The sequence below is a fragment of the Calliopsis andreniformis genome, unplaced genomic scaffold (genome assembly GCF_051401765.1).
Source record: "Calliopsis andreniformis isolate RMS-2024a unplaced genomic scaffold, iyCalAndr_principal scaffold0001, whole genome shotgun sequence".
In the NCBI taxonomy this organism is placed as follows: Eukaryota; Metazoa; Arthropoda; class Insecta; order Hymenoptera; family Andrenidae; genus Calliopsis; species Calliopsis andreniformis.
This window is the reverse complement of record NW_027480422.1, coordinates 29,119,226-29,143,321: the sequence shown is the minus strand read 5'-3', so window position 1 is coordinate 29,143,321 and position 24,096 is coordinate 29,119,226.

Sequence of the window (24,096 nt, the reverse complement as noted above, 5' to 3'; positions counted from 1 at the left end):
GTCCTAACTATTGGATCTGTTGGAGCAACGCCCTAGGGTGAAGCCTAGGTTGCCCGGAACGTAGAAATGACCATAACTTTCACACTGGTTGCAATTATTCTTGTTATATGATGGAAAAACTGTTGTCTTTATTTTGTATTTTATGCTTCTCGCGTTGACTCCTAAGGCCGTAGCTATTCGATGTGGTGTAGCAACGCCCTAGAGTGAAGCTTAGGTTGCCCGGAGCGTAGAAATGACCATGTCTTTCACACTGGTTGCAAATATTCCTGTTATACGATGGAAAACTGTTGTATTTATATTGTATTTTATGCTTCTGGCATTGACTTCTAAGGCCCTAACTATTTGATGTGGTGGAGCACGGCCCTAGAGTGAAGCCCAGGTTGCCCGGAACGTATAAATGACCACAGCTTGCACACTGGTTGCAATTATTCCTGTTATACAAGGGAAAAACTGTTGTATTTATTGTGTATTTTATGCTTCTGGCGTTGACTTCTTAGGCCCTAACTATTCGATCTGGTGGAGCAACGCCCTAGAGTGAAGACTAGGTTGCCCGGAATTTAGAAATGACCATCACTTTCACACTGGTTTCAATTATTCTTGTTATACGATGGAAGAACTGTTGTACTTGTTTTGTATTTTATGCCTCTGGCGTTGACTCCTAAGGCCGGAGCTATTCGATGTGGTGGAGCAACGCCCTAGAGTGAAGCCTAGGTTGGCGGGAACGTAGAAATGACCATGTCTTTCACACTGGTTGCAATTATTCCTGTTATACGATGGAAAAACTGTAGTATTTATATTATATTTTATGCTTCAGACGTTGACTTCTAAGGCCGTAGCTATTCGATGTGGTGGAGAAACGCCCTAGAGTGAAGCCTAGGTTGCCCGGAAAGTACAAATGACCATTACCTCCACTCTGGTTGCAATTATTCATTTTATACAATGGAAAAACTGTAGCATTTATATCGTTTTTTATAGTTATGGCGTTGACTTCTAAGGCCGTTGCTATTCGATGTGGTGGAACAATGAGCTAGAGTGAAGCCTAGGTTGCCCGGAACGTAGAAATGACCATTACTTCCACACTGTTTGCAATTATTCATTATATACAGTGCAAAAACTGTTGTATTTATATGGCATTTTATGCTTCTGGCATTGACTTCTAAGGCCCTAACTATTTGATGTGGTGGAGCACCGCCCTAGAGTGAAGCCCAGGTTGCCCGGAACGTATAAATGACCACAGCTTGCACACTGGTTGCAATTATTCCTGTTATACAAGGGAAAAACTGTTGTATTTATTGTGTATTTTATGCTTCTGGCGTTGACTTCTTAGGCCCTAACTATTCGATCTGGTGGAGCAACGCCCTAGAGTGAAGACTAGGTTGCCCGGAATTTAGAAATGACCATCACTTTCACACTGGTTTCAATTATTCTTGTTATACGATGGAAGAACTGTTGTATTTGTTTTGTATTTTATGCCTCTGGCGTTGACTCCTAAGGCCGGAGCTATTCGATGTGGTGGAGCAACGCCCTAGAGTGAAGCCTAGGTTGGCGGGAACGTAGAAATGACCATGTCTTTCACACTGGTTGCAATTATTCCTGTTATACGATGGAAAAACTGTAGTATTTATATTATATTTTATGCTTAAGACGTTGACTTCTAAGGCCGTAGCTATTCGATGTGGTGGAGAAACGCCCTAGAGTGAAGCCTAGGTTGCCCGGAAAGTACAAATGACCATTACCTCCACTCTGGTTGCAATTATTCATTTTATACAATGGAAAAACTGTAGCATTTATATCGTTTTTTATAGTTATGGCGTTGACTTCTAAGGCCGTTGCTATTCGATGTGGTGGAACAATGCGCTAGAGTGAAGCCTAGGTTGCCCGGAACGTAGAAATGACCATTACCTTCACACTTCTTGCAATTATACATTTTATACGATGGAAAAACTGTTGTACTTATGTTGTATTTTGTTCTTCTGGCGTTGAATTCTAAGTCCCTAGCTATTCCATCTGGTGGAGCAATGCCCTAGAGTGAATCCTAGGTCACCCGGAACATAGAAATGACCAGTACTTTCACACTGGTTGCAGCTTTCCTGTTACACGATGGAAAAGCTGTTGCATTTTTACTGTATTTTATGCTTCTGGCGTTGTATTCAAAGTCCCTAGCTATTCGATCTGGAGGAGCAACGCCCTGGAGTTAAGCCTAGGTTGCCCAGAGAGTAGAAATGACCATAACTTTCACACTGGTTGCAATTATTCGTTTTATACAATGGAAAAGCTGTTCTATTTATTTTGTATTTTATGCTTCGGGCGTTGACATCTAAGGCCCTAACTATTCGGTCTGGAGGAGGAACGCTCTAGAGTGAAGCCTAGGTTGCCCGTAACGTGGAAATGACCATTACCTTCACACTGCTTGCAATTATACATTTTATAAGATGGAAAAACTGTGGTACCCATGTTGTATTTTATTCTTCTGGCGTTGAATTCTGAGTCCCTAGCTATTCGATCTGGTTGAGCAGCGCCCTAGAGTGAAGCCTAGGTTGCCCGGAACGTAGAAAGGACCATTACTTCCACTCTGTTTGCAATTATTCATTTTATACAGTGGAAAAACTGTTGCATTTTTATGGTATTTTATGCTTTTGGCGTTAAATTCTAAGTCCGTAACTAAGCGATCTGGTGGAGTAGCGCCCTACACTTAAGACTAGGTTGCCCGGGACGTAGAAATGACCATCACCTTCACACTGGTTGTAATTATTCCTGTTATACGATGGAATAACTGTTGTATTAATTTTGTATTTTATGCTTCGGGCGTTGACTTCTAAGGCTCTACCTATTCGGTCTGGTGTAGCAACGCCCTAGAGTGAAGCCTAGGTTGCCCGGGACGTAGAAATGACCATCACCTTCACACTGGTTGCAATTATTCCTGTCATACGATGGAAAAACTGTTGCATTTTTATGGTATTTTATGCTTCTGGCGTTAAATTCTAAGTCCGTAACTAAGCGATCTGGTGGAAAAACGCGCTAGAGTGAAGCCTAGGTTGCCCGGAATGAAGAAATGACCATCACTTTCACACTGGTGGCAATTATTCCTGTTATACGATGGAAAAGCTTTTGTATTTTTAATGTATTTTAAGCATCGGGCGCTGACTTCTAAGGTCCTAACTATTGGATCTGGTGGGGCAACGCCCTATGGTGAAGCCTAGGATGCCCGGAACGTAGAAATGACCATAACCTTCATACTGATTGCAATTACTCGTATTATGCGATGGAAAATCTGTTGTATTTATATTGTATTTTAACCTTCTGGCGTTGACTTCTAAGGCCGTAGCTATTCGATGTGGTGCAGCAACGCCCTGGAGTGAAGCCTTGGGTGCCCTGATCGTAGAAATGACCATATCTTTCACACTGGTTGCAATTATTCCTGTTAATCGATGGTCAAACTGTTGTATCTCTATTGTATTTTATGCTTCTGGCGTTGACTTCTTAGGCCCTAACTATTCGATCTGGTGGAGCAACGCCCTAGAGAGAAGCCTAGATTTCCCGGAACGTAGAAATCACCATTACCTTCAGGCATTTTGCAATTGTTCCTGTTATACGATGGAAAATCTGTTGTATTTATATTGCATTTTAACCTTCTGGCGTTGACTTCTAAGGCCGTAGCTATTCGATGTGGTGCAGCAACGCCCTGGAGTGAAGCCTAGGTTGCCCTGATCGTAGAAATGACCATATCTTTCACACTGGTTGTTATTATTCCTGTTATACGATGGAAAAGCTGTGGTATTTTTATTGTATTTTATGCTTCGGGCGTTGACTTCTAAGGCCGTAGCAATTCGATCTGGTATAGCAACGCCCTAGAGTTAAGTCTAGGATGCCCCGAACGTAGAAATGACCATAACTTTCATACTGGTTGCAATTATTCGTTTAATACGATGGAAAAACTATTGTATTTATATTGTATTTAATGCTTCTGGCGTTGACTTCTAAGGCCCCAGCTATTCGACCTGGTGGTGCAACGGTCTAGAGTGAAGCATAGGTTGCCCGGAACTTAGAAAAGACCATCACCTTCACTCTGGTTGCAATTATTCCAGTTATACGCTGGAAAAACTGTGGTATTTATATTGTATTTTATGCTTCTGGCGTAGGCTTCTTAGGCCCTAACTATTCGATAAGGGGGAACCACGGCCTAGACTGAAGCCGAGGTTGCCCGGAACGTAGAAATGACCATCACTTTCACACTGGTTGCAGTTATTCCTGTTATATGATGGAAAAACTGCTGTATCTATTTTGTATTTTATGCTTCTGGCGTTGACTTCTTAGGTCCTAACTATTGGATCTGGTGGAGCAACGCCCTAGGGTGAAGCCTAGGTTGCCCGGAACGTAGATATGACCGTAATTTTCATACTGGTTGCAATTATTCGTTTTATACCGTGGAAAAACTGTTGTATTTATATTGTATTTTATGAGTCTGGAGTTGTTTTCTAAGGCCCTAACTATTCGACCTGGTGGTCCAACGCCCTAGAGTGAAGCCTAGGTTGCACGGAACGTAGGAATGCCCATTTCTTTCACACTGGTTGTAATTATTCCTGTTATACGATGGAATAACTGCTCTATTATTATTTTATTTTATGCTTCTGGCGTTGACTTCTTAGGCCCTAACTATTGGATCTGGTGGAGGAACGCTCTAGAGTGAAGCCTAGGTTGCCCGGAACGTGGAAATGACCATCACGTTCACATTTGTTGGAATTATTCCCGTTATACGATGGAAAAACTGTTGTATTTTTATTGTATTTTATGTTTCGGGCGTTGACTTCTAAGGCCTTAGCTATTCGATCTGGTGGAGCAACGCCCTAGGGTGAAGCCTAGGTTGCCCGGAACGTAGAAATGACCATATCGTTCACACTGGTTGCAATTATGCCAGTTATACGATGGTAAAACTGTTGTATTTTAATTGTATTTTATGCGTCTGGAGTTGTTTTCTAAGGTCCCAACTATTCGACCTGGTGGAGCAAAGCCCTATAGTGACCTCTAGGTTGCACGGAACGTAGAAATGTCCATTTCTTTCACACTGGTTGTAATTATTCCAGTTATACGATTGAAAAACTGTTGTATTTATATTGTATTTTATGCTTCTGGCGTTGACTTCTAAGGTCCTAACTATTGGATCTGTTGGAGCAACGCCCTAGGGTGAAGCCTAGGTTGCCCGGAACGTAGAAATGACCATATCTTTCACACTGGTTGCAATTATTCTTGTTATACGATGTAAAAACTGTTGTATTTATTTTGTATTTTATGCTTCTGGCGTTGACTTCTAAGGTCCTAACTATTGGATCTGTTGGAGCAACGCCCTAGGGTGAAGCCTAGGTTGCCCGGAACGTAGAAATGACCATTACTTTCACACTGGCTGCAATTATTCGTTTTATGCGATGGAAAAACTGTTGTACTTATGTTGCATTTTATACTTGTGGCGTCGAATTCTAAGTCTAACTATTCGATCTGGTGGAGCAACGCCCTAGAGTGAAGCCTAGGTTGCCCGGAACGTAGAAATGACCGTTACTTTCACACTGTTTGCAAGTATACATTATATACGATGGAAAAGCTGTTGTATTTATATTGTATTTTATGCTTCTGGCGTTGACTTCTTAGGCCCTAACTATTTGATCTGGTGGAGCACTGCCGTGTAATGAAGCCTAGGCTGCCCGGAACGTAGAAATGACCTTTACTTGCACACTGCTTCCAAATATACATCATATACGATGGACAAGCTGTTGTATCTATTTTGTATTTTATGCTTGTGGCATTGACTACTAAGGCCCTAACTATGCGATGTGGTGGAGCAACTCCCTTGAGCGAAGCCTAGGTTGCCCGGAACTTAGAAATGACCTGTACTTTTACACTGGTTGCAACTATTCCTGTTATACGATGGAAAAACTGTTGTATTTATATTGTATTTTATGCTTCTGGCGTTGACTTCTAAGGTCCTAACTATTGGATCTGTTGGAGCAACGCCCTAGGGTGAAGCCTAGGTTGCCCGGAACGTAGAAATGACCATAACTTTCACACTGGTTGCAATTATTCTTGTTATATGATGGAAAAACTCTTGTCTTTATTTTGTATTTTATGCCTCTTGCGTTGACTCCTAAGGCCGTAGCTATTCGATGTGGTTGAGCAACGCCCTAGAGTGAAGCTTAGGTTGCCCGGAGCGTAGAAATGACCATGTCTTTCACACTGGTTGCAAATATTCCTGTTATACGATGGAAAAACTGTTGTATTTATATTGTATTTTATGCTTCTGGCGATGACTTCTAAGGCCGCAGCTATTCGATGTGGTGGAGCAACGCCCTAGAGTGAAGCCTAGGTTGCCCGGAACGTAGAAATGACCATACCTTTCTCACTGGTTGCAATTATTCCTGTAATACGATGGAAAAGCTGTTGTATTTGTATTGTATTTTATGCTTCTGGCGTAGTCTTCTTAGGCCCAAACTATTCGATCTGGTGGAACGACGACCTTGAGTGAAGCCTAGGTTGCCCGTATCGTAGAAATGACCATATATTTCACACTGGTTGCAATTATTCCTGTTATACAAGGGAAAAACTGTTGTATTTATATTGTATTTTATGCTCCTGGCGTTGACTTCTTAGGCCCTAACTATTCGATCTGGTGGAGCAACGCCCTAGAGTGAAGCCTAGGTTGCCCGGAATGCAGAAATGACTATCACTTTCACAATGGTGGCAATTATTCCTGTTATACGATGGAAAAACTTTTGTATTTATATTGTATTTTATGCTTCTGGCGTTGACTTCTAAGGTCCTAGCTATTGGATCTTGTGGAGCAACGCCCTAGAGTTAAGCCTAGGTTGCACGGAACCTAGAAATGACCATATCTTTCACACTGCTTGCAATTATGCCAGTTATACGATGGTAAAACTGTTGCATATTTATTGTATTTTATGCGCCTGGAGTTGTTTTCTAAGGCCCCTACTATTCGACCTGGTGGAGCAACGGCCTAGAGTGAAGTCTAGGTTGCACGGAACGTAGAAATGTCCATTTCTTTCACACTGATTGTAATTATTCCAGTTATACGTTGGAATAACTGCTCTATTTTTATTTTATTTTATGCATCTGGCGTTGACTTCTAAGGCCCTACGTATTCGATCTAGTGGAGCAACGCCCTAGGGTGAAGCCTAGGTTGCCCGGAACGTAGAAATGACAATCACCTTCACTCTGGTCGCAATTATTCCTGTTATACGATGGAAAAGCTGTTGTATACTTATCGTATTTTATGCTTCTGTCGTTGACTTCTTAGGCCCTAACTATTTGATCTGGTGGAGCACTGCCGTGTAGTGAAGCCTAGGCTGCCCGGAACGTAGAAATGACCTTTACTTGCACACTGCTTCCAAATATGCATCATATACGATGGACAAGCTGTTGTATCTATTTTGTATTATATGCTTGTGGCATTGACTTCTAAGGCCCTAACTATGCGATGTGGTGGAGCAACGCCCTAGAGTGAAGCCTAGGTTGCCGGAACGTAGAAATGACCATAGCTTTCACACTGGTTGCATTTACTCCTGTTATACAAGGGAAAAACTGTTGTACTTATATTGTATTTTATGCTTCTTGAGTTGACTTCTTAGACCCTAACTATTCGATCTGGTGGAGCAACGCCCTAGAGTGAAGCCTAGGTTGCCCGGAATGTAGAAATGACCATCAGTTTCACACTGGTTTATTATTCTTGTTATACGATGGAAAAACTGCTGTATTTATTCTGTATTTTATGCCTCTGGCGTTGACTCCTAAGGCCGCAGCTATTCGATGTGGTGGAGCAACGACCTAGAGTGAAGCCTAGGTTGCCCGGAACGCAGAAAAGACCATACCTTTCACACTGGTTGCAATTATTCTTGTTATACGATGGAGAAACTGTTGTATTTATATTATATTTTATGCTTCAGGCGTTGACTTCTAAGGCCGTAGCTATTCGATGTGGTGGAGCAACGCCCTAGAGTGAAGCCTAGGTTTCCCGGAAAGTAGAAATGACCATTACTTCCACACTGTTTGCAATCATTCATTTTATACAATGGAAAACTGTTGTATTTATATTGTTTTTTATAGTTATGGCGTTGACTTCTAAGGCCGTAGCTATTCGATGTGGTGGAGCAATGCCCTAGAGTGAAGCCTAGGATGCCCGCAACGTAGAAATGACCATATCTTTCACACTGTTTGCAATTATTCCTGTTATACGATTGAAAACCTGTTGTATTTATATTGTATTTTATGCTTCTGGCGTTGACTTCTAAGGTCCTAACTATTGGATCTGTTGGAGCAACGCCCTAGGGTGAAGCCTAGGTTGCCCGGAACGTAGAAATGACCATAACTTTCACACTGGTTGCAATTATTCTTGTTATATGATGGAAAAACTGTTGTATTTATTTTGTATTTTATGCCTCTCGCGTTGACTCCTAAGGCCGTAGCTATTCGATGTGGTGGAGCAACGCCCTAGTGTGAAGCTTAGGTTGCCCGGAGCGTAGAAATGACCATGTCTTTCACACTGGTTGCAACTATTCCTGTTATACGATGGAAAAACTGTTGTACTTATGTTGCATTTTATGCTTGTGGCGTCGAATTCTAAGTCTAACTATTCGATCTGGTGGAGCAACGCCCTAGAGTGAAGCCTAGGTTGCCCGGAACGTAGAAATGACCGTTACTTTCAAACTGTTTGCAAGTATACATTATATACGATGGAAAAGCTGTTGTATTTATATTGTATTTTATGCTTCTGGCGTTGACTTCTTAGGCCCTAACTATTTGATCTGGTGGAGCACTGCCGTGTTGTGAAGCCTAGGCTGCCCGGAACGTAGAAATGACCTTTACTTGCACACTGCTTCCAAATATACATCATATACGGTGGACAAGCTGTTGTATCTATTTTGTATTTTATGCTTCTGGCATTGACTTCTAAGGCCCTAACTATGCGATGTGGTGGAGCAACGCCCTAGAGTGAAGCCTAGGTTGCCCGGAACGTAGAAATGACCATAGCTTTCACACTGGTTGCATTTACTCCTGTTATACAATGGAAAAACTGTTGTACTTATATTGTATTTTATGCTTCTTGCGTTGACTTCTTAGACCCTAACTAATCGATCTGGTGGAGCAACGCCCTAGAGTGAAGCCTAGGTTGCCCGGAATGTAGAAATGACCATCAGTTTCACACTGGTTTATTATTCTTGTTATACGATGGAAAAACTGCTGTATTTATTCTGTATTTTATGCCTCTGGCGTTGACTCCTAAGGCCGCAGCTATTCGATGTGGTGGAGCAACGACCTAGAGTGAAGCCTAGGTTGCCCGGAACGCAGAAAAGACCATACCTTTCACACTGGTTGCAATTATTCTTGTTATACGATGGAAAAACTGTTGTATTTATATTATATTTTATGCTTCAGGCGTTGACTTCTAAGGCCGTAGCTATTCGATGTGTTGGAGCAACGCCCTAGAGTGAAGCCTAGGTTGCCCGGAAAGTAGAAATGACCTTTACTTGCACACTGCTTCCAAATATACATCATATACGATGGACAAGCTGTTGTATCTATTTTGTATTTTATGCTTGTGGCATTGACTACTAAGGCCCTAACTATGCGATGTGGTGGACAACTCCCTTGAGCGAAGCCTAGGTTGCCCGGAACTTAGAAATGACCTGTACTTTTACACTGGTTGCAACTATTCCTGTTATACGATGGAAAAACTGTTGTATTTATATTGTATTTTATGCTTCTGGCGTTGACTTCTAAGGTCCTAACTATTGGATCTGTTGGAGCAACGCCCTAGGGTGAAGCCTAGGTTGCCCGGAACGTAGAAATGACCATAACTTTCACACTGGTTGCAATTATTCTTGTTATATGATGGAAAAACTCTTGTCTTTATTTTGTATTTTATGCCTCTTGCGTTGACTCCTAAGGCCGTAGCTATTCGATGTGGTGGAGCAACGCCCTAGAGTGAAGCTTAGGTTGCCCGGAGCGTAGAAATGACCATGTCTTTCACACTGGTTGCAAATATTCCTGTTATACGATGGAAAAACTGTTGTATTTATATTGTATTTTATGCTTCTGGCGATGACTTCTAAGGCCGCAGCTATTCGATGTGGTGGAGCAACGCCCTAGAGTGAAGCCTAGGTTGCCCGGAACGTAGAAATGACCATACCTTTCACACTGGTTGCAATTATTCCTGTAATACGATGGAAAAGCTGTTGTATTTGTATTGTATTTTATGCTTCTGGCGTAGTCTTCTTAGGCCCAAACTATTCGATCTGGTGGAACGACGACCTTGAGTGAAGCCTAGGTTGCCCGTTTCGTAGAAATGACCATATATTTCACACTGGTTGCAATTATTCCTGTTATACAAGGGAAAAACTGTTGTATTTATATTGTATTTTATGCTCCTGGCGTTGACTTCTTAGGCCCTAACTATTCGATCTGGTGGAGCAACGCCCTAGAGTGAAGCCTAGGTTGCCCGGAATGCAGAAATGACTATCACTTTCACAATGGTGGCAATTATTCCTGTTATACGATGGAAAAACTTTTGTATTTATATTGTATTTTATGCTTCTGGCGTTGACTTCTAAGGTCCTAGCTATTGGATCTTGTGGAGCAACGCCCTAGAGTTAAGCCTAGGTTGCACGGAACCTAGAAATGACCATATCTTTCACACTGCTTGCAATTATGCCAGTTATACGATGGTAAAACTGTTGCATATTTATTGTATTTTATGCGCCTGGAGTTGTTTTCTAAGGCCCCTACTATTCGACCTGGTGGAGCAACGGCCTAGAGTGAAGTCTAGGTTGCACGGAACGTAGAAATGTCCATTTCTTTCACACTGATTGTAATTATTCCAGTTATACGTTGGAATAACTGCTCTATTTTTATTTTATTTTATGCATCTGGCGTTGACTTCTAAGGCCCTACGTATTCGATCTAGTGGAGCAACGCCCTAGGGTGAAGCCTAGGTTGCCCGGAACGTAGAAATGACAATCACCTTCACTCTGGTCGCAATTATTCCTGATATACGATGGAAAAGCTGTTGTATACTTATCGTATTTTATGCTTCTGTCGTTGACTTCTTAGGCCCTAACTATTTGATCTGGTGGAGCACTGCCGTGTAGTGAAGCCTAGGCTGCCCGGAACGTAGAAATGACCTTTACTTGCACACTGCTTCCAAATATGCATCATATACGATGGACAAGCTGTTGTATCTATTTTGTATTATATGCTTGTGGCATTGACTTCTAAGGCCCTAACTATGCGATGTGGTGGAGCAACGCCCTAGAGTGAAGCCTAGGTTGCCGGAACGTAGAAATGACCATAGCTTTCACACTGGTTGCATTTACTCCTGTTATACAAGGGAAAAACTGTTGTACTTATATTGTATTTTATGCTTCTTGAGTTGACTTCTTAGACCCTAACTATTCGATCTGGTGGAGCAACGCCCTAGAGTGAAGCCTAGGTTGCCCGGAATGTAGAAATGACCATCAGTTTCACACTGGTTTATTATTCTTGTTATACGATGGAAAAACTGCTGTATTTATTCTGTATTTTATGCCTCTGGCGTTGACTCCTAAGGCCGCAGCTATTCGATGTGGTGGAGCAACGACCTAGAGTGAAGCCTAGGTTGCCCGGAACGCAGAAAAGACCATACCTTTCACACTGGTTGCAATTATTCTTGTTATACGATGGAGAAACTGTTGTATTTATATTATATTTTATGCTTCAGGCGTTGACTTCTAATGCCGTAGCTATTCGATGTGGTGGAGCAACGCCCTAGAGTGAAGCCTAGGTTTCCCGGAAAGTAGAAATGACCATTACTTCCACACTGTTTGCAATCATTCATTTTATACAATGGAAAACTGTTGTATTTATATTGTTTTTTATAGTTATGGCGTTGACTTCTAAGGCCGTAGCTATTCGATGTGGTGGAGCAATGCCCTAGAGTGAAGCCTAGGATGCCCGCAACGTAGATATGACCATATCTTTCACACTGTTTGCAATTATTCCTGTTATACGATTGAAAACCTGTTGTATTTATATTGTATTTTATGCTTCTGGCGTTGACTTCTAAGGTCCTAACTATTGGATCTGTTGGAGCAACGCCCTAGGGTGAAGCCTAGGTTGCCCGGAACGTAGAAATGACCATAACTTTCACACTGGTTGCAATTATTCTTGTTATATGATGGAAAAACTGTTGTATTTATTTTGTATTTTATGCCTCTCGCGTTGACTCCTAAGGCCGTAGCTATTCGATGTGGTGGAGCAACGCCCTAGAGTGAAGCTTAGGTTGCCCGGAGCGTAGAAATGACCATGTCTTTCACACTGGTTGCAACTATTCCTGTTATACGATGGAAAAACTGTTGTACTTATGTTGCATTTTATGCTTGTGGCGTCGAATTCTAAGTCTAACTATTCGATCTGGTGGAGCAACGCCCTAGAGTGAAGCCTAGGTTGCCCGGAACGTAGAAATGACCGTTACTTTCACACTGTTTGCAAGTATACATTATATACGATGGAAAAGCTGTTGTATTTATATTGTATTTTATGCTTCTGGCGTTGACTTCTAAGGCCGTAGCTATTCGATGTGGTGGAGCAATGCCCTAGAGTGAAGCCTAGGATGCCCGCAACGTAGAAATGACCATATCTTTCACACTGTTTGCAATTATTCCAGTTATACGATGGAATAACTGCTCTATTTTTATTTTATTTTATGCTTCTGGCGTTGACTTCTAAGGCCCTAGCTATTCGATCTAGTGGAGCAACGCCCTAGGGTGAAGCCTAGGTTGCCCGGAACGTAGAAATGACAATCACCTTCACTCTAGTTGCAATTATTCCTGTTATACGATGGCAAAGCTGTTGTATACTTATCGTATTTTATGCTTCTGTCGTTGACTTCTTAGGCCCTAACTATTGGATCTGGTAGACCAACGCCCTAGAGTGAAGCCTAGGTTGCCCGGAACTTAGAAATGACCTGTACTTTTACACTGGTTGCAACTATTCCTGTTATACGATGGAAAAACTGTTGTACTTATGTTGCATTTTATGCTTGTGGCGTCGAATTCTAGGTCTAACTATTCGATCTGGTGGAGCAACGCCCTAGAGTGAAGCCTAGGTTGCCCGGAACGTAGAAATGACCATATCTTTCACACTGTTTGCAATTATTCCTGTTATACGATTGAAAACCTGTTGTATTTATATTGTATTTTATGCTTCTGGCGTTGACTTCTAAGGTCCTAACTATTGGATCTGTTGGAGCAACGCCCATGGGTGAAGCCTAGGTTGCCCGGAACGTAGAAATGACCATAACTTTCACACTGGTTGCAATTATTCTTGTTATGTGATGGAAAGGTGTTGTATTTATATTGTATTTTATGCTTCTGGCGTTGACTTCTAAGGCCGCAGCTATTCGATGTGGTGGAGCAACGCCCTAGAGTGAAGCCTAGGTTGCCCGGAACGTAGAAATGACCATACCTTTCACACTGGTTGCAATTATTCCTGTAATACGATGGAAAAGCTGTTGTATTTGTATTGTATTTTATGCTTCTGGCGTAGACTTCTTAGGCCCAAACTATTCGATCTGGTAGGAACGACGACCTAGAGTGAAGCCTAGGTTGCCCGTATCGTAGAAATGACCATATATTTCACACTGGTTGCAATTATTCCTGTTATACAAGGGAAAAGCTGTTGTATTTATATTGTATTTTATGCTCCTGGCGTTGACTTCTTAGGCCCTAACTATTCGATCTGGTGGAGCAACGCCCTAGAGTGAAGCCTAGGTTGCCCGGAATGCAGAAATGACTATCACTTTCACACTGGTGGCAATTACTCCTGTTATACGATGGAAAAACTTTTGTATTTATTTTGTATTTTATGCCTCTCGCGTTGACTCCTAAGGCCGTAGCTATTCGATGTGGTGGAGCAACGCCCTAGAGTGAAGCTTAGGTTGCCCGGAGCGTAGAAATGACCATGTCTTTCACACTGGTTGCAAATATTCCTGTTGTACGATGGAAAAACTGTTGTATTTATATTGTATTTTATGCTTGTGGCGTTGACTTCTAAGGCCGCAGCTATTCGATGTGGTGGAGCAACGCCCTAGAGTGAAGCCTAGGTTGCCCGGAACGTAGAAATGACCATACCTTTCACACTGGTTGCAATTATTCCTGTAATACGATGGAAAAGCTGTTGTATTTGTATTGTATTTTATGCTTCTGGCGTAGACTTCTTAGGCCCAAACTATTCGATCTGGTGGAACGACGACCTAGAGTGAAGCCTAGGTTGCCCGTATCGTAGAAATGACCATATATTTCACACTGGTTGCAATTATTCCTGTTATACAAGGGAAAAACTGTTGTATTTATATTGTATTTTATGCTCCTGGCGTTCACTCCTTAGGCCCTAACTATTCGATCTGGTGGAGCAACGCCCTAGAGTGAAGCCTAGGTTGCCCGGAATGCAGAAATGACTATCACTTTCACACTGGTGGCAATTATTCCTGTTATACGATAGAAAAACTTTTGTATTTATATTGTATTTTATGCTTCTGGCGTTGACTTCTAAGGTCCTAGCTATTGGATCTTGTGGAGCAACGCCCTAGAGTTAAGCCTAGGTTGCACGGAACGTAGAAATGACCATATCTTTCACACTGGTTGCAATTATTCTTGTTATACGATGGAAAAACTGTTATATTTATATTGTTTTTTATAGTTATGGCGTTGACTTCTAAGGCCGTAACTATTCGATGTGGTGGAGCAATGCCCTACAGTGAAGCCTAGGATGCCCGCAACGTAGAAATGACCATATCTTTCACACTGTTTGCAATTATTCCAGTTATACGATGGAATAACTGCTCTATTTTTATTTTATTTTATGCTTCTGGCGTTGACTTCTAAGGCCCTAGCTATTCGATCTAGTGGAGCAACGCCCTAGGGTGAAGCCTAGGTTGCCCGGAACGTAGAAATGACAATCACCTTCACTCTAGTTGCAATTATTCCTGTTATACGATGGCAAAGCTGTTGTATCTTTATTGTATTTTATGCTTCGGGCGTTGACTTCTAAGGCCCTAGTTATTCGATCTGGTGGAGCAACTCCCTTGAGCGAAGCCTAGGTTGCCCGGAACGTAGAAATGACCTGTACTTTTACACTGGTTGCAACTATTCCTGTTATACGATGGAAAAACTGTTGTACTTATGTTGCATTTTATGCTTGTGGCGTCGAATTCTAAGTCTAACCATTCGATCTGGTGGAGCAACGCCCTAGAGTGAAGCCTAGGTTGCCCGGAACGTAGAAATGACCGTTACTTTCACACTGTTTGCAAATATACATTATATACGACGGAAAAGCTGTTGTATTTATATTGTATTTTATGCTTCTGGCGTTGACTTCTTAGGCCCTAACTATTTGATCTGGTGGAGCACTGCCTTGTAGTGAAGCCTAGGCTGCCCGGAACGCAGAAATGACCTTTACTTTCACACTGCTTCCAAATATACATCATATACGATGGACAAGCTGCTGTGTCTATTTTGTATTTTATGCTTCTGGCATTGACTTCTGAGGCCCTAACTATTCGATGTGGTGGAGCAACGCCCTAGAGTGAAGCCTAGGTTGCCCGGAATGTAGAAATGACCATTACTTCCACACTGTTTGCAATTATTCCAGTTATACGATGGAATAACTGCTCTATTTTTATTTTATTTTATGCTTCTGACGTTGACTTCTTAGGCCCTAACTATTCGATCTGGTGGAGCAACGCCCTAGAGTGAAGCCTAGGTTGCCCGGAATGTAGAAATGACCGTCACTTTCACACTGGTTGCAATTATTCTTGTTACACGATGGAAAAACTGTTGTATTTATATTGTTTTTTATAGTTATGGCGTTGACTTCTAAGGCCGTAACTATTCGATGTGGTGGAGCAATGCCCTACAGTGAAGCCTAGGATGCCCGCAACGTAGAAATGACCATATCTTTCACACTGTTTGCAATTATTCCTGTTATACGATTGAAAAACTGTTGTATTTATATTGTACTTTATGCTTCTGTCGTTAACTTCTAAGGCCCTAACTATTCGATCTGGTGGAGCAACGCCCTAGCGTGAAGCCTAGGTTGCCCGGAACGTAGAAATAACCATTACTTCCACACTGTTTGCAATTAATCATTTTATACAATGGAAAAACTGTTGTATTTATAATGTATTTTATAGTTATGGCGTTGACGTCTAAGGACGTAGCTATTCGATGGGGTGGAGCAATGCCCTAGAGTGAAGTCTAGGTTGCCCGCAACGTAGAATTGACCATACCCTTCACACTGGTTGCAATTATTCCTGTTATACAAGGGAATAACTGTTGTATTTATATTGCAGTTTATGCTTCTGGCGTTGACTTCTTAGGCCCTAACTATTCGATCTGGGGGCACCACGCCCTAGACTGAACCCTAGGTTGCCCGGAACGTAGAAATGACCATCACTTTCACACTGGTTGCAATTATTCCTGTTATACGATGGAAAAACTGTTGTATCTATTTTGTATTTTATGCTTCTGGCGTTGACTTCTTAGGTCCTAACTATTGGATCTGGTGGCGCAACGCCCTCTGGTGTCGCCCAGGTTGCCCGGAACGTAGAAATGACCACAGCTATCACAGTGGTTGCAATTATTCCTGTTATACAAGGGAAAAACTGTTGTATTTATATTGTATTTTATGCTTCTGGCGTTGACTTCTTAGGCCCTAACTATTCGATCTGGTGGAGCAACGCACTAGAGTGAAGCCTAGGTTGCCCGGAACGTAGAAATGACCATAGCTTTCACACTGGTTGCAATTATTCCTCTTATACAAGGGAAAAACTGTTGTATTTATATTGTATTTTATGCTTCTGCCGTTGACTTCTTAGGCCCTAACTATTCGATCTGGTAGAGCAACGCCCTAGAGTGAAGCCTAGGTTGCCCGGAATGTAGAAATGACCATACCTTTCACACTGGTTGCAATTATTCCTGTTATACGATGGAAAAGCTGTTGTATTTGTATTGTATTTTATGCTTCTGGCGTAGACTTCTTAGGCGCTAACTATTCGATCTGGTGGAACGACGCCCTAGAGTGAAGCCTAGGTTGCCCGTATCGTAGAAATGACCATATATTTCACACTGGTTGCAATTCTTCCTGTTATACGATGGACAAACTGTTGGATTTTTATTGTACTTTATGCTTCTGGCGTTGACTTCTTAGGCCCTAACTATTGGATCTGGTGGAGCAACGCCTAGGGTGAAGCCTAGGTTTCCCGGAACGTAGAAATGACCATAACCTTCATACTGATTGCAACTATTCGTTTTATACGATGGAAAAACTGTTTTACTTATATTGTATGTTATGCCTCTGGAGTTGACTCCTAAGGCCGCAGCTATTCGATATGGTGGAGCAACGCCCTAGCGTGAAGCCTAGGTTGCACGGAACGTAGGAATAACCATCACTTCCACACTGTTTGCAATTACTCATTTTATACAATGGAAAAACTGTTGTATTTATAATGTATTTTATGCTTCTGGCGTTGACTTCTTAGGCCCTAACTATTCGATCTGGTGGAGCAACGCCCTAGAGAGAAGCCTAGATTGCCCGGAACGTAGAAATGACCATTACCTTCTGGCTTGTTGCAATTATTCCTGTTATACGATGAAAAAACTGTTGTATTTTTATTGTAGTTCATGCGTCTGGAGTTGTTTTCTAAGGCCCGAACTATTCGATGTGGTGGAGCAACGCCCTAGAGCGAAACCTAGGTTGCCCGGAACGTAGAAATGACCATTACTTTCACACTGGTTGCAATTGTTCCTGTTATACGATGGACTATCTGTTGGATTTTTATTGTACTTTATGCTTCTGGCGTTCACTTCTTAGGCCCTAACTATTGGATCTGGTGGAGCAACGCCTAGGGTGAAGCCTAGGTTTCCCGGAACGTAGAAATGACCATGACCTTCATACTGATTGCAATTATTCTTGTTATACGATGGAAAAACAGTTACATTTATCTTGTATTTTATGCCTCTGGCGTTGACTCCTAAGGCCGTAGCTATTCGATGTCGTGGAGCAACGCCCTAGAGTGAAGCCTAGGTTGCCAGCAACGTAGAAATGACCATACCTTTCACACTGTTTGCAATTATTCCTGTTATACGATTGCAAAACTGATGTATTTATATTGTATTTTATGCTTCTGGCGTTGACTTCTAAGGCCACAGCTATTCGATGTGGTGGAGAAACGCCCTAGAGTGAAGCCTAGGTTGCCCGGAAAGTAGAAATGACCCTTACTTTCACACTGTTTCCAAATATACATCATATACGATGGAAAAGCTGTTGTATTTATATTGTATTTTATAGTTGTGGCGTTGTCTTCTAGGGCCGTAGCTATTCGATGTGGTTGAGCAGCGCCCTAGAGTGAAGCCTGGGTTGCCCGGAACGTAGAAATGACCATTACTTCCACACTGTTTGCAATTATTCATATTATACAGTGGAAAAACTGTTGTATTTATATTGCATTTTATGCTCTGGCATTGACTTCTAATTACCTAACTATTCGTTGTGGTGGAGCAACGCCCTAGAGTGAAGCCTAGGTTGCCCGGAACGTAGAAATGACCATAGCTATCACAGTGGTTGCAATTATTCCTGTTATACAAGGAAAAAACTGTTGTATTTATATTGCAGTTTATGCTTCTGGCTTTGACTTCTTAGGCCCTAACTATTCGATCTGGGGGCACCACGCCCTAGACTGAACCCTAGGTTGCCCGGAACGTAGAAATGACCATCACTTTCACACTGGTTGCAATTATTCCTGTTATACGATGGAAAAACTGTTGTATCTATTTTGTATTTTATGCTTCTGGCGTTGACTTCTTAGGTCCTAACTATTGGATCTGGTGGCGCAACGCCCTCTGGTGTCGCCCAGGTTGCCCGGAACGTAGAAATGACCATAGCTATCACAGTGGTTGCAATTATTCCTGTTATACAAGGGAAAAACTGTTGTATTTATATTGTATTTTATGCTTCTGGCGTTGACTTCTTAGGCCCTAACTATTCGATCTGGTGGAGCAACGCACTAGAGTGAAGCCTAGGTTGCCCGGAACGTAGAAATGACCATAGCTTTCACACTGGTTGCAATTATTCCTCTTATACAAGGGAAAAACTGTTGTATTTATATTGTATTTTATGCTTCTGCCGTTGACTTCTCAGGCCCTAACTATTCGATCTGGTAGAGCAACGCCCTAGAGTGAAGCCTAGGTTGCCCGGAATGTAGAAATGACCATACCTTTCACACTGGTTGCAATTATTCCTGTTATACGATGGAAAAGCTGTTGTATTTGTATTGTATTTTATGCTTCTGGCGTAGACTTCTTAGGCGCTAACTATTCGATCTGGTGGAACGACGCCCTAGAGTGAAGCCTAGGTTGCCCGTATCGTAGAAATGACCATATATTTCACACTGGTTGCAATTCTTCCTGTTATACGATGGACAAACTGTTGGATTTTTATTGTACTTTATGCTTCTGGCGTTGACTTCTTAGGCCCTAACTATTGGATCTGCTGGAGCAACGCCTAGGGTGAAGCCTAGGTTTCCCGGAACGTAGAAATGACCATAACCTTCATACTGATTGCAACTACTCGTTTTATACGATGGAAAAACTGTTTTACTTATATTGTATGTTATGCCTCTGGAGTTGACTCCTAAGGCCGCAGCTATTCGATATGGTGGAGCAACGCCCTAGCGTGAAGACTAGGTTGCACGGAACGTAGGAATAACCATCACTTCCACACTGTTTGCAATTACTCATTTTATACAATGGAAAAACTGTTGTATTTATAATGTATTTTATGCTTCTGGCGTTGACTTCTTAGGCCCTAACTATTCGATCTGGTGGAGCAACGCCCTAGAGAGAAGCGTAGATTGCCCGGAACGTAGAAATGACCATTACCTTCTGGCTTGTTGCAATTATTCCTGTTATACGATGAAAAAACTGTTGTATTTTTATTGTATTTCATGCGTCTGGAGTTGTTTTCTAAGGCCCGAACTATTCGATGTGGTGGAGCAATGCCCTAGAGTGAAGCCTAGGATGCCCGCAACTTAGAAATGACCATACCTTTCACACTGGTTGCAATAATTCCTGTTATACGATTGAAAAACTGTTGTATTTATATTGTATTTTATGCTTCTGGCGTTGACTTCTAAGGCCCTAACTATTCGATCTGGTGGAGCAACGACCTGGAGTCAAGCTGAGGTTGCTCGGAACGTAGAAATGACCATAACTTTCACACTGGTTGCAATTATCCGTTTTATACGATGGAAAATCTGTTGTATTTTTATTGTACTTTACGATTCGGGCGTTAAGTTCTTGGGCCCTAACTGTTCGATATGGTGGAGCAACGCCCTAGGGTGGAGCCTAGGTTGCCTGAAACGTAGAAATGTCCATTACTTTCACACTGTTTGCAATTATTCCTGTTATACGATGGAAAAACTGTTATACCTTTATCGTATTTTATGCTTCTGGCGTTGATTTCTAAGGTCCTAGCTATTCGATCTGGTGGAGCAACGCCCTAGTGTGAAGCCTAGGATTACCGGAGCGTAGAAATGACCATTACTTTCACACTGTTTGCAATTATTCATTTTATACGATGGAAAAGCTGTTGTACTTATATTGTATTTTATGCTTCTCGCGTTGACTTCTTAGGCCCTAACTATTTGATCTGGTGGAGCACCGCCCTGTAGTGAAGCCTAGGTTGCCCGGAACGTAGAAATGACCATTACCTTCACACTGTTTGCGATTATCCATTTTATGCGATGGTAAAACTGTTGTACATACATCGTATTTTATGCTTCTGGCGTTGACTTCTTAGGCCCTAACTATTCGATCAGGTGGAGCAACGCCCTAGGGTGAAGCCTAGGTTGTCCGGAACGTAGAAATGACCATAACTTTCATACTGGTTGCAATTATTCCTTTTATACGATGGAAGAACTGTTGTATTAATTTTGTATTTCGTGGTTCTGGCGTTGACTGCTTAGGCCCTAACTATTCGATGTGGTTGAGCAACGCCCTAGAGTGAAGCCTAGATTGCCCGGAACGTAGAAATGACCATAACTTTCATACTGGTTGCAATTATTAGGTTTATACGATGGAAAAACTGTTGTATTTATATTGTATTTTATGCTTCAGGCGTTGTCTTCTTAGGCCCTAACTATTCGCTCTGGTGGAACAACGCCCTAGGGTGATGCCTAGGTTGCCCGGATCGTAGAAATGACCATTACTTTCACACTGTTTGCAATTATTCATGCTATACCAAGGAAAACCTGTTGTATCTATACTGTATTTCAGGCATCTGGTGTTGACTTCTTAGGCCCTAACTATTCGATCTGGTGGAGCAACGACCTAGAGTGAAGCCTAGATTGCCCGGAACACAGAAATGACGATAATTTTCACACTGGTTGCAATTATTCGTTCTATACAATGGAAAAACTGTTGTATTTATTTTGTATTTTATGCTTCGGGCGTTGACTTCTAAGGCCCTAACTATTGAATCTGGTGGACCAACGCCCTAGGAAGAAGCCTAGGTTACCCGGAACGTAGAAATGACCATTACTTTCACACTGGCTGCAATTATACGTTTTATACGATGCAAAAACTGATGTATTTATTTTGCATTTGGAGCTTCTGCCGTTGACTTCGTAGGCCCTAGCTATTGGATCTGGTGGGCCAACGCCCTAGAATAAAGCCTAGGTTGCCCGGAACGTCGAAATGACCATATCTTTCACACTGGTTGCAATTATTCCTGTTATACGTTGGAAAAACTGTTGTATTTATATTATATTTTATGCTTCTGGCGTTGACTTCTAAACCCCTAACTATTCGATGTGGTGGAGCAACGACCTAGAGTGAAGCCTAAGTTGCCCGGAACGTAGAAATGACGATAACTTTCACACTGGTTGCAATTATTCGTTTTATACAATGGAAAAACTGTTCTATATATTTTCTATTTTATGCTTCGGGCGTTGACTTCTAAGGCACTAACTATTCGATCTGGACGAGCAACGCGCTAGAGTGCAGCCTGGGTTGCCCGGAACGTAGAAATGACCATAACTATCACACTGGTTGCAATTATTCGTTTTATACAATGGAAAAACTGTTCTATCTATATTGTATTTTATGCATCTGGCATTCACTTCTAAGGCCCTAACTATTCGATGTGGTGGTGCAACGCCCTAGAGTGATGCCTAGGTTGCCCGGGACGTAGAAATGACCATTACTTTCAGACTGGTTGCAATTACTCCTGTTATACGATGGAAAAACTGTTGTATTTATGTTATATTTTATGCTTCAGGCGTTGACTTCTAAGGCCGTAGCTATTCGATGTGGTGGAGCAACGCCCTAGAGTGAAGTCTAGGTTGTCCGGAACGTAGAAGTGGCCATTACTTTCACACAGGTTGCAATTATTCGTTTTATACGATGGAAAAACTGTTGTACATATATCGTATTTTATGCTTCTGGCGTTAACTTCTTAGGCCCTAACAATTCGATCTGGTGGCCCAACGCCCTAGAATAAAGCCTAGGTCGCCGCGGACGTAGAAATTACCATATCTTTCACACTGGTTGCAATTATTCCTGTTATAAGGTAGAAAAACTGTTGTATTTATATTGTATCTTATGCTTGTGGCGTTGACTTCTAAGGTCCTAGCTATTCGATCTGGTGGAGCAACGCCCTAGAGTGAAGCCTAGGGTGCCCGGAACGTAGAAATGACCATAACTTTCACACTGGTTGCAATTATTCGTTTTATACAATGGAAAAACTGTTCTATTAATTTTGTATTTTATGCTTCGGGCGTTGACTTCTAAGGCCCTAACTATTCGATCTGGTGGAGCAACGCCCTAGAGTGAAGCATAGGTTGCGCGGAACGTAGAAATGATCATAACTTTCACACTGGTTGCTATTATTCGTTTTATACGATGGAAAAACTGTTGTATTTATATTGTATTTTATGCTTCTGGCGTTGACTTCTTAGGCCCTAACAGTTCGATCTGGTATAGCAACGCCCTAGAGTGAAGCCAAGGTTTCCCGGAACGTGGAAATGACCGTTACTTTCACAATGTTTGCAATTATTCATTTTATACGATGGAAAAACTGTTGTACGTATATTGCTTTTTATGCTTCTGGCGTTGACTCCTATGGCCGTAGCTATTCGATTTGGTGGAGCAGCGCCCTAGAGTGAAGCCAAGGTTGCGAGGAACGTAGATATGACCATAACTTTCACACTGGTTGCAATTATTAGTTTCATGCAATGGAAAAACTGTTCTATTAATTTTGTATTTAATGCTTCGGGCGTTGACTGCCAAGGCCCCGACTATTCGATCTGGTGGAGCAACGCCATAGTGTCAAGCCTAGGTTGCCCGGAACGTAGATATGACCATTACTTTCACACTGGTTGCAATTATTCTTTTTATACGATGGAAAAACTGTTGTATTTATATTGTTTTTTATGCTTCTAGCGTTGACTTCATAGGCCCTATCCACTCGATCTGGTGGAGCAACGCCCTAGAGTGAAGCCTAGTATGCCCGAAACGTAGACATGACCATTACTTTCACTCTGGTTGCAATTATTCATGCTATACGATGGAAAAACTGTTGTATTTTTATTGTATTTTATGCTTCTGGCGTTGACTTCTTAGGCACTAACCATCCGATCTGGTGGAGCAACGCCCTAGAGCGAGGCCTAGGTTGCTCCGAACGTTGAAATGACCATAGCTTTCATACTGGTTGCAATTATTCGTTTCATACGATGAAAAAACTGTTGTATTTATACTGTATTTTAGGCTTCTGGCGTTGACTTCTAAGGCCCTAACTATTCGATCTGGTGGAACAGCGCCCTAGAGTGAAGCCTGGGTTGCCCGGAACGTAGAAATGACCATAGCTTTCATACTGGTTGCAATTATTCGTTTCATACGATGGAAAAACTGTTGTATTTATACTGTATTTTATGCTTCTGGCGTTGACTTCTAAGGCCCTAACTATTCGATCTGGTGGAATAGCGCCCTAGAATGAAGCCTAGGCTGC